General features: G+C 57.5%; 1 long non-coding RNA gene across 4 annotated transcripts; it reads right to left on the reverse strand.

Moving 5' to 3' along the window:
* Positions 1 to 312: 312 nt before the first annotated feature.
* On the reverse strand, positions 313 to 10502 carry LOC140612589 (uncharacterized). Of its 4 annotated transcripts, none has more exons than XR_012013745.1 (5): positions 10324 to 10502; positions 9260 to 10163; positions 5973 to 6413; positions 4566 to 5200; positions 313 to 511 (listed from the first exon to the last, which is right to left on the reverse strand). It is a non-coding gene; the product is annotated as an uncharacterized lncRNA (long non-coding RNA). The 4 variants fall into 4 exon arrangements; XR_012013744.1 differs by lacking the exon at positions 313 to 511 and having other exon boundaries at positions 2138 to 5200; positions 9260 to 9443; positions 10102 to 10163; XR_012013743.1 differs by lacking the exon at positions 313 to 511 and having other exon boundaries at positions 2138 to 5200; positions 5973 to 6094.
* Between the last annotated feature and the right edge of the window lie 1397 nt (positions 10503 to 11899).

Here is an 11899-nt window from a genome sequence, read left to right on the forward strand (position 1 = left end):
GGGAGGCCTCCCCGGCTCCCCCACCGGCCCCCACAGCATGTTCACACCCTGGCGTCCCTCCTCCGGTCAGGAGAGCCTGCCCTGTTGCCGGAATGCCAGGCGGCCACCGCCCAGCAGCTGCCCACACACGCACACACCCGCACACCCGCACACCCGCACACCCGCACACCTGCACACCTAACCTGGGGGTAATCCACTTTCCCAGGTGATGAAGAAAATCCCAGGCTCGAAGCGGCATTGGGAAGAAGCACATCCCTGCGGCGAGGCAGACCCACCTATACTGAGACCCACCTGTGGCTTTGGCCAAGTCACCTGACAACCGTCCGGCCAACACTTGTCACATGAGTCCACACCAGCGACAAATCAGGCAAGGATCCTGGGCCCTGAGACACAGCCAACATTTATTGAGCGCTACTGTGTGCTCGGGACCCGAGCTCAGCATTTTCCTTGCGTGGCCTCATTTAACCCCTGAACGGCCTGCGGTGCAGGTACCACCTGCCAGCTTGTTTATCTGTTGAGGAAACAGAGACCCCAAATGAAGAAACGAGTTATTCCTTTTCTTCTTGCTCTTCACCTGTCGCGGGACAGCCACCTGTGGGGCTTCTCTCCGTCACGGGGAGAGATGGGGACACAGCTCGTCACTTGCAGGGTTGGGGCAATGTCCAAGGAGGTGATCTGCGCTGAGCGCCTGGCACAGCGTGGGAAACAGAGGAGGCGCTGAGGGAATGGTGGTCTGAAGGGACTGTCCCCAGTGTGGGCTGTAAAATGGGACCGCTCTCCTCCTGTGGCCCTGACTTTTCAGAGCCGAAGCCATGTGGATGAAGGGAGACAGGTCCCTGGGTGCGGACCTCCCCTTGAGCAGACAACCAGGCCAAGGTGGGCCCCGATGCGGAGGGTCTCCCAGGACCACGGCCAAGGCTGAGGCCAAGCCCGAGGGTCCCTTGGGATCCCAGGGAAGTGTCTGTGTGTTAATGATTAACCCACGATCGACACCTGGCTGCCAGCCCTCTTGCCCGCTGACTCATTTTGCAAACCCTGCTCACCCTTGGGAGTGGCTTCTGCCACCTTGCCTGAGATCCCAGCCCAGAGGGGCCATGCAGCCCTGGCGTCCCCACCCGCCGCCGGGATCGGCACCCATGAGAGGCGAGCACGTGGAGGGCGCTCAGATGGAGGAGACAGCGCTGGACCCTCTGCTGACAAGTAAGGAGTGGTGGGATTTGCAGGGGTGTCGAAGGGATGGGGGTCCGGGCACCTGGTCTGCGCTCCAAATCCCCATGCGTGTGGCTTCTGGGCAGTGCCCAAGCCAGCCAGCGAGGAAAGCACCCCCAGGACAGCAGGCCCGACCTAGGTAGGTGGGTAGGTGATGCAAGGTGCCCTCCGGAGGCAGGCCCCTCCTGAGAGTAATAATGAGCACCCCAGTTTCTCCACTTGGGCACTGCTGACATTTGGGGCTGTATTGTTGCTCGTCGTGGGGGCTGTCCCGTGCACGGTGCGATGTTTGCCAGCATCCCTGGCCCCCACCCACCAGAGGCCAGTAGCACCCCACCCTTGCTTGTGACAACCCAGCTACGTCTCCAGACGCTGCCCTGCGTCCCCTGAGGGCAAGTCTCCCCGTCCCTTGGGAACCCCCGTACTGCCTGGACGGAGTGCTGAGTCAGGACGTCTAGTGAGGCCTTCAGGCTGTGATGTGCTGGAGCCTCAAGGGCCCCAAGACGGCGTCTCTGATGCCAAGGCTTTGGAGCCAGACCCCAGCGTTCGACTGGACTCTCGTTCACCCACTGGGCCACCCAGAGGAAGCTGCCTCACCTTTCTGTGCCCTGGTACCCTCATTGGTAAAGTGGGACAAGTAACAGTGTCCAGCCCAAAGGACGGGTAGGGAAGCACCTAGTGGGGGTGTATGGAGGGCTCTCGGCTCGGGGTCTGGTTTCCATCCCACTTTATGCACAGCCAAGGCCGGCTAGAGGAAGCCACCCACCAGGGGCTCTGGCGGCTGGTAGGGGCAGGGCTGTTGGGGAGCCTCCTCGCCCAACCCCTGAGCCACTCGCCGCCACCGCTGCCACCGCAGGAAGAGGGGACGTTGTGCCCGGGCTGAGAATTAGGAGGCCAGCCCGCCCCTGCCTCCAGGCCTGGCCCCCTGTACCACAGGGAGTTTCCGTCCTGAGCAACAGCACTGAGCAATCCCCTCTGCCTCACGAGACAAGCAGGGACCCTCATGGGGGTCCTGGCCTCCTGGCCGGCTGGCCCAGACCCCAGACGCTCAGGGACGGTGAATAACTAGCTCCATGTTCCTAGATCATGCGCGTCCTGCCTGTGATTCCTAGAGGGGGCCTACGGGGGGTGGGGGAGCGGGGCCCTCTGAGGGCCTTCCTGGCAGCGGGGCCGGCTGGGGACGCTGGGGGCAGGGCAGAGGTCCTTTCTGGGGCAGAGTCGACCTCTTGACTCACAGGAATTCAGCCACCAAGTCTGACTTGGATCCGTCTGCCAGCCCCACCCTCTGTCCTCTGTTTAGTACACGAATGAATGAATGAATGAATGAATGAATGAATGAATGACATCACTCCATCGGCAGTGAATGGGTGGGTGGGTGAATGAGGGACAAAGCTGAAAAGCGTCCCCTGGCTCCCGGAGGAAGCTCCAGGACAGGAACACAGGCGTCCTCCCCTGCGTGACAGGAGGGGGCCCCATGCCATGCTTCCCCTTAGGGGTCAGAGGTCAGAGCCCACTGGGGTCAGCCTTGGTCCAAGCCAGAACACCCCCAGGACTGACCCTCCATCTTCAGGGTCCCCTGGGGCTCCCTTCAGGAGGTAACCTCCAAGGGCAGAGGGGGACAGAGTGAGCATTTTGCAAAAGTGAGTAAATTAGCTGGAAAAGGACTAATTTTTATTTTTGGTTTGTTCTCAAAGTGTCTGAGATTCAAGGCAGAGGGAGGAGGCATGTGAATTAGGCAATCAGATGTTTGCAGAAAAGTTCTCACTCAGCTACACGGTGTTGCCAAGTGTTTGAGATCCCCACGAGACCGGCCGAGGACCTATCTCCCGTGAGGTAGCCCTCGGGCGGCCAGGCCGGGGACACGGGGACAGTGCTTGTCACGGGGAGGCAGCCTCCCCGGAGGTCAGAGAACGGGCGGCTCCATGCACACAGAGGAGGAGGGTGGATTCCAGGAAGCACTGATTCTCAGGGCAAAGGCACGAATGCACGAGCCGTTTCACCAGGACGGTGAAGGCTGAAGGGGGGGCGACCAGAGAGGCTGCCCGGAGGAGGGGTCACGCTGGGGAAGGCCCGGGGCGCCGCTGGCTGCACCATGTACATCTGCAGGGGAGGAGCATGCAGACCTCTAGTTCAGCTCTGGGGGTTCAGACAGCAGCCTCCAGCTCTCCCGGGAGCACTCTTCAGGAGTGGGATTTCTGTCCAGCAGCTGCATAGTGAGCGATACTCCTCTGCTCACTGCACAGCCCGTGGGCTTCCATCCTGGCCCGAAGTGCCTCCCTGGCATGGCCCGGGGCTGTAATTTGAGGGATCCCCTGGGAAGACCCCTGCTTGCTGTTGGCAGCTGTACCCTTCACTAAACTCTAGGAACAGTCCCCTTGATTGTGACACTGACATCTGCAGTGGGGGAGCCGTTAGACAGACAAGGGTCAGTCACACTCTCGTGTAAATGAGGTTACACCACCCTTTGCTGGTGACTCCAGGATGAATGGAAACCAGCTCCTCTGCAGGATGTCGGACAGCTGTGGTACAGCAAGGGCTGTGGGTCCAGGGGGAGGGCCCCTGACCAGGGGTAGGGGTGCATAGCTGGCAGTGGGAGGCCACTCCCCTTCTCCAGCTGTTACCCTTTCAGGGTCAGTGTGTGGAGACTGCCTCCTAAGGTGGAGGCTGGGAAGGGGGTAGAGGGGCCGTGGGGTCTGTCCGGGGCAGGGGCTAGATCCCGGTGCTGGGTCTGCCTAGCTGGAGTGGCCTGGGACACATCAACCTTTCAACTCCGGCTTCCACTTCTGTAAAATGGGCATGTCCCCCCCACAGAGAACCGGAAGGACAGGTGCACATGCCGTGTCTTCCCGGTGAGGCTCATTGTCTGACGTCGGGCTGGGAAGGGTCTCTCTCTGGCTACAGCCCTATTTTGTCATCAGGGTGACATCCGACTCTCTACTGAGAAATTGTCTCTCTTGTAGCCAAGAGAAGTCCATGAAATGCCACCGCAGGCTCTCAGGACAAGGAGGAAGGGGCAGCTAGGAGTCTGGGGAGACCCAATGGCAAGGCGGTAGCCAGAATAAGCTGTGTCACCCCTCATCAATCAGAGGAGGGGTCCCCGACAGGAGGTTGCGGGGGCAGGGCTGCCATGGTCTCTGCCAACAGGAAATGCAGACAAATAGGAGCAGGGGTGCGGAGAGCCTGTGGGAGCTTCTATCTGCCGAGAGGAACCCAGCACAGGGGTGTCACATCAAAAAGTGTGACGAGACACGATGGATCCACACACCCAACTGTCCCAGAGCCTCAGGGGAGCGATTTCTCTGAGTCAGATGGAGGAACCAGGTTCTGCACGCGGCGTCGGGGAAGATGGGGCAAACCTGGGCTGATGGCCACCATGGTGGTGGGTGGCGGGTGGCGAAGGCCTTCAAAGTGTCCCCAGCCCCATCGATTAGTCCTCCCGTGAACTTGCCGAGCCACGGTCTTGGCTGGCCCTTGAGAGGCAAGCGCTGTTTGCTCCGACAATTATTTCATGCAGGCTTGAAATGAAATGCTTATGTAAGAGGAGCTCTGCGACCTTGGGCAGATCACGCCCCCTCTCTGGGGCTCTTTCTTCATCTCTGTCGTGATGAGGGACTTGCACAAACAGCCACAGTGAAGGGAAAGCCTCTGTTGGTTCAGCAGCAAGGGACAGAAAAGTTATCTTTGAAAAGGTGAAAGTGATTTTCTCTCACATAAGACAAATCCAGAGGTAGGCATGTCAGGATCCCAGGACTGGTCGGGGGCTTCGTGAAGTCGTCAGAGACCCGGGGTCCTTCTCTCAGGCTGCTCTGCTGTGCTCAGCAAAGGCATCCACCTCGTGACCCAAGATGGTTGCATGAGCTCAAGCCATCAGAACGGCATTCCAGCACCGGAGAGAGGAAAGGCATAGAAAGGCACTCTTCTCCCCTGGAGGTTGTTCACATACTTTCATTTGTTCCCACTGGCCCGAGTCTAGTTCCCCGGCCACAATGAGCTGCAAAGGAAGCCGGAAACATGCAGTCTTTGTTCTGGGTGGTTACATGCCAGCTAAAAATTAGGTTTTTTTTTAAAGGAAAGGCAAAGAAGAAATACTGGGGGACAACTGGCAGTCTGTGGCACAGGTACAGGAGGTTCCCCAGCCCTCGTCCCGCCAGGCTACCAACCGGGCAGGTGCAGGAGCACCGTGCCACTGTGGTCTAACACAGACAGAGAGAGCCACTGCACCCAGACTTTTCTGTTAGGCGTGTGCATGGTCATGTGGGTACAAATCTGGCAGCCCCCACAGAACGTGGGTGTCACCGCGGGTGCATTCGGTTACCCGGCAAGTGCCTCACAGACAGCTGAACGGCCTCCTCTCCTGGCGAGACCCTGCACGCACCCCCGTGAAGCCCACCCTCCCCGCCTGCAGAGTCTGTGAAACCCTGCGATTCCCATGACATGTGTCATTTTCCTGGAGCCGTAAAACAATTCCTGACCAACTGGCTCTCATCGCTTTCACACTGCATCCTGATAAGATATTTCTGTGCAAATATGCTGTATCAACATTTACCCGCAATTATGCCTCCAGGCACGGTTCATAAATCCAAGAGGATTCCCTACCCCTCACCGGCATCCCTGAGAGCGCTGTGCATGGTGCCGACGCAACAGCCGGCTGTCCTCAGGGCCTTTGCATGGCTGCCCCCTGGGCCCAGAACGTTCCTCCCCGGATGCCTGCACTACGCCCTGCCCTCCCTCCCTAAGCCTATGCACACACGTCCCTTCCTGACCTCTGTCTGTGGGAGCCCACTCTGTGTCCTCGCAGGCTGCTTCGTTCTTCCTCAAAAATCCTTGCTCTCCAACACGGTATTGCCGCCTATCTTCTTCCTCCCGTGCAGGAATATCATTTCCACTGTGGCAAAGATTTTTACAAAGCCCTGCGCCCTCAGTATCTGAACCGGTGCCAGGGCGGTGCTCAATAAATATTTATTGCCTGAAGTCTTCCATGTTTCTAAGTATTTTCTATTGGTCCTTAAAGACTCTCTTAAAGATGAAAAATACTTTTAATTCTCTGATCTAACAGCTCCAGGGAGATGTTCCCGAGGGGTGTAGGGCATCGGTGCGCGTGTTCTACTGGAGAGGCTGCTTTCTGGATTCCACCTCGTTCCAACAGGGTTTTAGGGTAGCTTGTTGAGATTTTTTTTTTAAGACTTACTTATTTACTTTAGGGGCTGGGGAGAAAGAAAGAGAGAGCATGGGAGAGCAGGGGTGGGTGGGCAGAAGGAGAGAGAGAATCCCAAGCAGATCCCACACTGAGCATGGAGCCCCATGTGGGGCTCAATCTCACGATGCTGAGATCATGACCTGAGCTGAAACCAAGAGTTGGACGCCCAACTGACTGAGCCATGCGGGTGTCCCCATAGCTTGCTAAGATATTTTAAATTCCACAAGAAGCATAATAATTTGGGAGGTCATACAAACAATAAGGCACAGGAAAAAATAAGATTCTGGAAGTGGGGTGGCTGCAGGTAACACCCAGCGCCCACAGAATGGCTGCTGCGGGACAGACATGGAGGGTTTGACCTCATTGTGCTCACTGCCCTCCAGGACAATGTGGGGGGAGGTGCTACGTGGATCTCCATCCCACAAGAGGAGACAGAAAAGAGCAGTGGCCCAAGATCGCCGAGTGGGCAAAGGACAAGCGGGAGCGAGTCAGCAATTTCTCTTAGCAGGTGGACCCTCCACCCCCCATGCATTTGGCCAGGCACTGGATCAAAGAATGTAGGGCTCACCTGGGGGGCACGTCATCCTGACCACCTGCCCCAGGCACCACCCCAGAGTTGTCCCTGAGACTCCCGGCAGCCAATCCCAAGAGGGAAAGAAGAATTGCTATGTGTCATCCACAAAATGAGACCACACCAGTGGCTCAGAAGGAAGATGCCTGAGACCAGTGGGCTCCTGGGCCTGACGGCAGAGGTCGCTTTCCCTGAGTTGGGATCCCTGGCTGCAAGCAACAGAAATCCACTGTGGTTCCCCCTCTGGAAAAGAACGGGATGGATGGCCCTATGAGAGGCAGGAATGAAGGAAAGGTGAGCGTCCTCTCTCCTACTATCCCAAGATCTCAGCCGCTGCGCACGGCTGCCCTGCTGTCCTGAGACCATCCTCCCGCTGCCCTCCCTGGACCCAAGGCCCGGTGCTCAAGGGCCAAGCAGAATCACATGTCCTTGGCCCGACTGCCCGGGAGTCAGAGCTTCCCACCACCTCATGGAAGAGTGGGCTCTGCACCCACCAGGATCACACCCAGGGGGACCCCCAAGTGGGAAAAGGAGCTAGTCTTGAGGCAGCCCTCTTCCCAAAATGTCCAAAGCCCAGTCCTGAGGCCCCCTGGGAGCCGCGGGCTGTCTACCAGGGGGGGTAACTTGCATCGCAGAACGGTTCGCTCGAAACCTACTGGCTGGAGGAGCATAGTGGCCGATCAGTTTGTTTGTTTTAGTTTGTTCTCTGTTTAGTTTATCAATTAGTCCTCATGGATGAGTCCAAGCAGTGATCTGCTGTGCGGTGCTTGGAGCCTCCACCTTCCCCAGCTCTCTCACCCCCTGCTCTGCTCTGCGCCCCAGGGAGATGGCCTTTGTGGACTGTGCCTACTTGTCACTCTCTGGATTCCAACACCTGTGGCTATCAGAACAGAGGACTGGGGGGGTCTGTCCTCTGGTCTCCCCTGTAAGCAGGGGTCCCTGCCCCAAAGGCCACAGCCATCTCCTCCAGCCCAGCCTCCAGGGGTCCTGGCCTGACTCCCCCTGTTACTAGCACAGGGCCGCCTTATCTCCCCCTGCTGATCCTGCAGCCAGATCCAAGCCTCCATAAACTGTCCTTTCATTAAAACCAGTAGGGGGTGAATCATGCCCCCAAATTCCTGTGTTTGGGTCCTACCCCCCAGTACCTGGGTCAGAATGTGGCTGTGTCTGGAGCTGGGCCTTTACGGAGGTGATCAAGGTAACATGAGGTCTCTGGGGAGGCCCTGATCCCATGTGACCGGAGTCCTTATAAAGAGAGGGGAGGTCAGGACACAGACACACATGGAGGGATGACCCCGTGAGGACCCAGGGAGAGCACAGCCGTCCACACACAGGCAGAGAGGCCCCAGGGGGACCCCACCTGCCTGTGCCTGGACCTCAAGCTTCAGCCTCCAGGATGGGGGAACCATGAGTCTCAGCTGTGGGAGCCCTGCCTATGGTGTTTGCTAGAGCAGCCTGAGCAGACTCATACAAGCCCCTGTCCTAGGAGCCATCTGCTTGCTGCCAGGCCCCACGGCACCGACCACAGTAATCTCACAGCTCAAGATGGAAAGACGCTGGGCCAGGTGCTCCCTGCGTGGGCCCACCTCATCCTCATCCCCGCCCCAGAGATGGGCGCTTTGGGGCTGCTGCTTCTCCCAGGCCGTGGATGAGACAGGGAGGCTGTGCTGGAGAAGGCCGCAGAGGTGCCATCGTGAACCGCCACACCCACTATGCCAGCCAGCCCCATCTGCAGCCCACTCTCCCCTGCTTCTCCAGGTCTGAGCAGAGCCATCATCCAGAGCAAGAAGGCAGCCTCCCAGCTCACTCAAAATGCTATTAAATCCTTCGGGTTGAAGATCCAGGAGGGGGCTTGGGTGTCACCTGAACTGTCGAACTGACCCGGGCACAGGTGATGATGCCAGAGCCCTTCCCTGTGCACATGCCCCATGTGCCAAGACCACAGATGTAGTAAACATGCAGCAGAGGCCGAGCCGTGGCTGGGAGGAGCTTGTTGTGCAGGAGCCTCCCCATGCCCAGTTCTGAGGGCCCAGGCTTGTGCTAGCAGCAGGATGCCCACCCAATGGCAAGCAGGGGGTGGCAGAGTTACCATTGCAGACTGGGATCTGCCACAGCCCTCCGGCCTGCACAGGACCAGCAGCAGGCCTGCCCACCGCCCCCAGCCCCCGGCCAGCACAGCCCCCAGGCCTCAGGCCAGGGTTGCCTGATTCTCTGAGCAGGAGACTTTTAAAGCAAATGCATCACAGGGGAAGCTGAAGGGTGACCTGGGGATATGCACTTACCCTCCGCTTTTCAGGGATGCTGGAAGCCGACTCCTCATCAGAAGAGTCCCCTGAGACGACGGTGGCTTTGTGTACTGCACTGCCCAGGGCACGGTGGGCACAATGTCCTCCCAGCACTGAGCCCTTTGGAGATAACTGAGCCAGACTTTAAGTTCTCAGATTCCCTCCGAATGTCTGGGAATGCCTTATCGCGAGCGCCAGGGAGAGGAGGCTTTGTCAACAGTCCTGTCTCAGAACGCTTGTCATTTGCATTCTGTGGCCCAAGGAGGGAGGGAAGGTCGCCCAGGGAGGCTCAAAGAGCTCAGCTGAGGACATTGGGAGGGAGGGCCGGGCAGGCAGGTGTCCCCAAGGGCCGTGTGACCTGGTGTTCTCTTTCCCTGGGAATTCTGATCCCCCAACCATACCGCAGAAGAGAGTGAGGCCTGAGGACAAAACCACTCTCCCCAGCAAAAGACCCTGAGGGCCCTGGGGCCTGCCTGCCCGTTCGGAGGGCCTGGCGCTCCAAGCCTTCTGATGGGCCGGGCCATCGGGCAGGGCAAGCACCCTGATCAGATGGCGACGTCTCAAGTTTTTGTTGGCAAAACACCTGAAAAACGCCCCAGCCTGGAGAAGCACAGGCTCCCCCAGTGACGGCAGCCTGCCTTCTTGACTGTTCTGTCTTCATGCTACCCCCAGGTGAAGAGGCATTTCGCCATCAACTCCTGAGTGGAAGCCTAATCATTCCACCAAGGAAAGCCTGCTCACCTTTCGCCTTTTGGGGAGGGGGAGGAAGAGCCACCAGATGTGTTGAATTAGGGTCTTTGTATATAAATCTACCATCTTTGAACCGATTGAAAACATACCTGGAGCCCATAATCTCACCCCTGATTTATGGCCAAGAGCCTTGGCATCAGTGTTATTTACTCTGAAAGAAAAAAAAAAAAAAAAAAAACCAGGCTGTGTATCCTTTGATGGGGCATCGAGCGTAAATATTTGCACCATTAATTAGAGTCTGTTTAATTCAAAAAATTCAAGCAATATGAGCAGCCTCTGAGGGTAAACAGGCCGCAGGATGTTAGTCATACCTGGAAGGCTGTGAGATGAGCGTCTCCCTGAGGCCCTCCGCCTACCTCATCCCGCAAACAAACAGGCAGAAGGTTGAGGAGAGGCCACGGAGCCCCAGCCGGATTCTGGACACAGCACATCAAAAGGCCTAAATAGGATGCTTCCTCTGTTGTTTCCATAGCCTTCTTATTGTTCTGGTAACAACCTGTTGAGTGAAAACAGAAGGTTGGCATGGGGTGGTGGAAAGCATTCTGGAATCAACTAGAAAGTTCTAGAATCCAATGGACTGGATTTGACAGCAGCTGTGTGGACTCGGCGAGCAGTTCGCCCAACCCTGGTATCAGTTCCTCAGCTGTAAGCGGGGACAGGATCCCATGCCTCATATGGTTGAGGTCGTACAGATGACAAATAGAGCAGATGTGTGGGTCTGGCGTGGCTGTGGTGCCCAAGAGCTCTGTGCCCGCTGCTGCCCCCCTGCAGCTGGAAGAGAGCACAGCCAACAGGCTGGGTCCACGGTGGCAGCTCACAGAACCCCATCGTGCGCAGAAGCGGTGGCTGCTATTTCTGGCATCTCCCTGGATGCAGCATGCCACCACTGGTGTTCTGCAAACCTACTTTCCGCTCAAAGGGAACCAGTTTTAGGTGGCACGAGGACTTGGGCAGCAGGGCCATGCAGCACACGGTGCAGACACGGCTCAGGCTTCTCCTCTCTTGGTCTTTTGGAGTGTGCCAAAGAGGACGTCTCGGCTTGGTGCCAGGAGGCCTGTCACCTCCACCGGGGGCAGGGTGGGGGGCACCACTGGTGGGGTTTAGGGTCCCCAAAACATCCAGGTCCACCTGAACATCACTGCATTTCTATTATGCTTTACTGAAGTGCCACCTTCTGCTCACGGCCAATGCTTCATCCACAGGAGCGATACTGATGAGGCTTAGGATGGGAGGACATTCTGACACATGTGGCACAAATGGCTGAACCTTGAGGACATGCTGCCAAGTGAAGTCGGTCCATCACAAAAGGACAAAACCTGTGTGATTCTGCTCGTTGGAGGTCCCTAGGGTTGTCCCAGAGGCGCAGGGCAGATGGAGGGTGCTGGGCAGGAGGCGGTGGGGATGGGAAGAGTTGGTGTCTGATGGGCAGAGAGGTTCGGCTTGGGAGGATGGAAAGTTCTGGAGATAGACGGTGGTGATGGCCACACAACAGTGTGCACGCACTTAACGCCACTGAACTGCGCGCTCAAACACGGCCGATGGTAGATGTCATGTGTATTTGACTAGAATTAAAAAATAAAAGCAACAGTGAAAAGGTTGCTGAAATGTGAAATGTGAGCTGGGTTAAAGAGAAATAGGAAGGAAATCTCCGTCTAGGAGGATCACGGCTCGGGTTCATATCGGGACGTGGGTCGTGGACGGAGGAGGTCTGGGAACATGGGGTTTCCAGCCCAGAGCGCAGGGCTCAGCAGAGGCTGCAAGTCCCCGGTCCCCACTCACTACAGTGTGGCTTCTCCTCTCTGAGCGTCAGGCTCCTCATCTGTAAGGTGGGGATGCAGTGCCGAGGGCTGATATTTATTAAGTACTTGGAACAGGGCCTGGCACCCA

Source organism: Canis lupus, chromosome 21 (assembly GCF_048164855.1).
Source record: "Canis lupus baileyi chromosome 21, mCanLup2.hap1, whole genome shotgun sequence".
Lineage (NCBI taxonomy): Eukaryota > Metazoa > Chordata > Mammalia > Carnivora > Canidae > Canis > Canis lupus.